Raw genomic sequence first — 3607 nt, 5'->3', positions numbered from 1 at the left:
TACTATAATTTAAGTAATAATACTTTTGCAATCCGTACATCCAATACAGAGATTTTTCACCGAATAGAAATGTGGTAAAACAGGGAGCTTTAGCATCGCTTTAAGCGGAATTCTAGTTATAAAATATAGAGAACTCTTCGTCTGGACAAAAGGAAACGGGAACTCTAATCAGAACTACAGAATTTCAATATTGGGGTGCCAACTTAACCCTTTAAAGCATGGTGTCCATCCAGATGGACACCTTTTTGTAATTCATTTTTTACATATTTCAGATAATTATTAATTAATTTTGCTGCAGTTTTTTGCTTCCTTATTTCGAGAACATGTTAGGAAGTATAAATAAATCAATATTTATTATTATTTATTATGTTATATTGTTTAAAATAATAAACAAAGTGTAAAAATGATGGGTTTTTTTACAAAAAATGTATGCTGGAACGAAAACGTCACTCAAACATGACGAAATTGGGTACATGAGAGTTTTCGCTGATTGCGAATCTGAACTCAGATTTTCAAAATTTCAATTGACGGATCCAAAATTACGGACCGAATTTTAAAAAATTAATTTTTCGAAGTGAAATTACGAGGTAGTCGAGGATTTCTGGGGTCGCGAATCACGAATTTGGTCACAGATTTTTATATTTGAATATGGCGAACAAATATAATCTCTAATGTATTCCAAAAATAAACCGCTCTCAGTCGAATCCAGAGACACGAGCGTGGACGTGGTGGTTGTTGTCTCCATTTAAAAAATTTTTTTTATTTTCTTAATATTTTTAAATTTTTTTTTTGTATTTTTATATATTTTTTTTATCATTTTTATAAGTTTTTTGCATGCAAGAGGTTTGTAAATCCATCTGGTCGGCCATCTTGAATCCGCCATTTTGAATTTTCAAAATCTGAGTTCAGATTCGTAATCAGCGACCCCAAAAACCCCCGAATAACAAATTTTGGATGTTTTCCGTATAAAGAAAAATGTATGCTTCAAAGGGTTAACATACGCGTCGCTAGTAGAAAATTCTAGATCAAGTTTTGGACGAAGTGTTTAATAACGGTAAATAAATTTCTGGAAATTTCTCTGTATCATTATGCTTGTTAATACCGTTAGTTTGTTTTTTAATAAATATCATTTCAGAAGTCAGTCTCTTGTGGTAAAATTGTTCAATATCAAGAATTTTAACGTTATCCCAGTCAAAATTATGATCCAGCTGAACTTGGTGTTGTGTAACGACAGTGTGTAAATTGCTAGATTTCTGAGAGTTAGATTTATGTTCAGAAATTCTGGTCGCAACTTTCCTTTTCGTTTGGCCAACGTAAGTCGTGTCACAATCAAGACAGTCTATTTTGTAAACAACACTACTTTGTTCCATAGTTTTCAATTTATCTTTACCTGTTTTTATGATAGAATTCAAATTATTCATAGGTTTAAAAGCAACTTTAAGGTTATTCTTTTTAGCAACAAATTTGAATTTTTCAGAGACATCTTTAATGTAAGGAACAATGAAGAAATTATCAAAGTTGCCCTCATTAGAATCCTGACAAGAACAAGTATTGCTATATACATTTTTTCGCCTCGACAAAGTATTAATTCTTTTATTAATCGTAGAAAAGAGAAAGTCTAAAGGATAGTCATTATTTAAAAAAAATATTAATCATTATTTCAATGTTTCTAGTATGAAATCTAGGATGTGATAAAAAAATTATTCTATCTAATTGACTAATAATAACCCCCCTTTTATGATCTAAAGGATGATTCGAATTGTAATTTAGGTATCGTCCAGAATTAGTTGGTTTTTTAAAATTGTCAAAAATAATATGTCCATTCTCCACTTTCAAGCTGACATCTAGAAAATCAATAGATATATCGTCATTATGTTCACAGGTAAAATTCAGTCTGTCATGATATGAGATAAACACATGTAAAATGTCATTAATATAATTAGTAGGAACAGCTAAAATAATATCAACATATCTGTAAAAAATTGATATATTAAAATTCAATTGAGACATTAAATCTCTTTCCAGATCCTGTAATACAATATCTGCTAAGATAGGAGACATAGAAGAACCCATGAGCATACCAAAAATTTGTTTAAAAAAAAGTTCATCAAATTTAAAATACGTGGAATTAAAAATTAAAGAGATGGCTTTTAAAATTCTTTTTTCGGAATACTAGTATTATTCGAAATGGCGTTCCATCTCAATTCGATACTTCTGACAACTAAGTCCTCAGGAATATTTGTGTACATAGAAACTACATCAAAAGATACAAAAAATTTTATAGTCATCCTTCAAAGCAAAACCATTCAGTTTGTTTTGCAAATTTGAACTCTTGGAGATGCAATGTAATTTTTTACATCAAGAACATTGTATTTTGCGTTTACTAGTTATTATTTCCTTTTTGACTTTTTGTTTAACATTTGAGGATTTTGATTTGTATTTATAACTCTCACTTGGTTTTTTTATTACTGAGGATGTTCTGATTTAAGACCGAAACGTCTATGTATTGTAACTTATGAAATATATATTTATTCGCTACTAACATCTTGCATTCGTGGTTTTATGCCGTTTATTTATTTTATTTTGTCTAAAATTTGAACCACGTTTTGACCTAATTTGTTTTTCTCACGCAGACAATTATTATTATTAGTCATATAATTATTTTTATTAATCAACAATTTACTAAAATAAAAATAAATAACGTCTACGATAAAATAATTATGTAATACGAGATGTTAACTGGCAAAGATTAAAATGATCTACACATTTAGAATTTAGAATATTTAATTGTTTAAATAGAAGAATTGTTTACATATAATAACTTTTGTATACTGATATAAAATAATTAAAAAATTTTTTTTTAATTTTAAAGAATATATAAATTTAAAAAGATTAGAATTATTGTAATATATAAAATAATGACTTGTACCTATGTCACTTAAGTTGACAAAATTCGAAAGAAACAAGAAATACAATGAATACGGTCGCAAAAAAGGAAAAAAGCATAAGATAAAAAGCAGAAAACAGGAAGCAAAAATACATGTAGATTAGGCTTTAATCACATATGACACACTAGCAAACTCTAGTTGGCAAGTTGGTCTTTACGAGTAACGAATTGATGCTGACACGTTATTTTAAAATTAGAATTTACGCGAGTTCAATGTAATAGACGTACTGTCTCACCTTGTCCCAAAGTCAAAATTAGTTGTTTTAACAGTTGTTGGTATCATCATTATTGAGAGAAAAAAATAGTTGTAATTACCATAATTTATCTATAATTTATAATCATTTTTTGAAACAACTATGTATTTATTGTTGTAATTATGCAAATACAATTAATTGTGCTATTAATAATATAATAGTCTCACACACACAGCTTAAAAATCTTTAGTTTTTAAATATATTTTTTATTATTACAACATAAATAGTAAATGAATTTAAGAAAATAAAATGTTTATTATTACCATTTATATTTTGATATTTTAATATATTAATATTTGAAATTATAATAAGTACAGATTTTTTGTGTTGTATAAATAAGCAATCATGTTGCTTTTTTAATAACGTGTTCTATTTCAATTAGAAAATGCACAAGAAATATACATAT

The 3607-nt window shown here is 27.4% G+C and overlaps 1 protein-coding gene across 1 annotated transcript in view; it reads left to right on the top strand.

Annotated features, from left to right (window-relative positions):
* LOC108768338 (probable multidrug resistance-associated protein lethal(2)03659) overlaps nt 1-3607 on the top strand; it is a gene marked incomplete at its 3' end in the record, with an annotated part of 20390 nt that overhangs the window by 3382 nt on the left and 13401 nt on the right. The window lies entirely within an intron of this gene.

This window comes from Trachymyrmex cornetzi, unplaced genomic scaffold (assembly GCF_001594075.2).
Source record: "Trachymyrmex cornetzi isolate Tcor2-1 unplaced genomic scaffold, Tcor1.1 scaffold782, whole genome shotgun sequence".
In the NCBI taxonomy this organism is placed as follows: domain Eukaryota; kingdom Metazoa; phylum Arthropoda; class Insecta; order Hymenoptera; family Formicidae; genus Trachymyrmex; species Trachymyrmex cornetzi.
The sequence above is the reverse complement of the archived record's forward strand: the minus strand, read 5'-3'. Positions and strand labels throughout refer to the sequence as shown.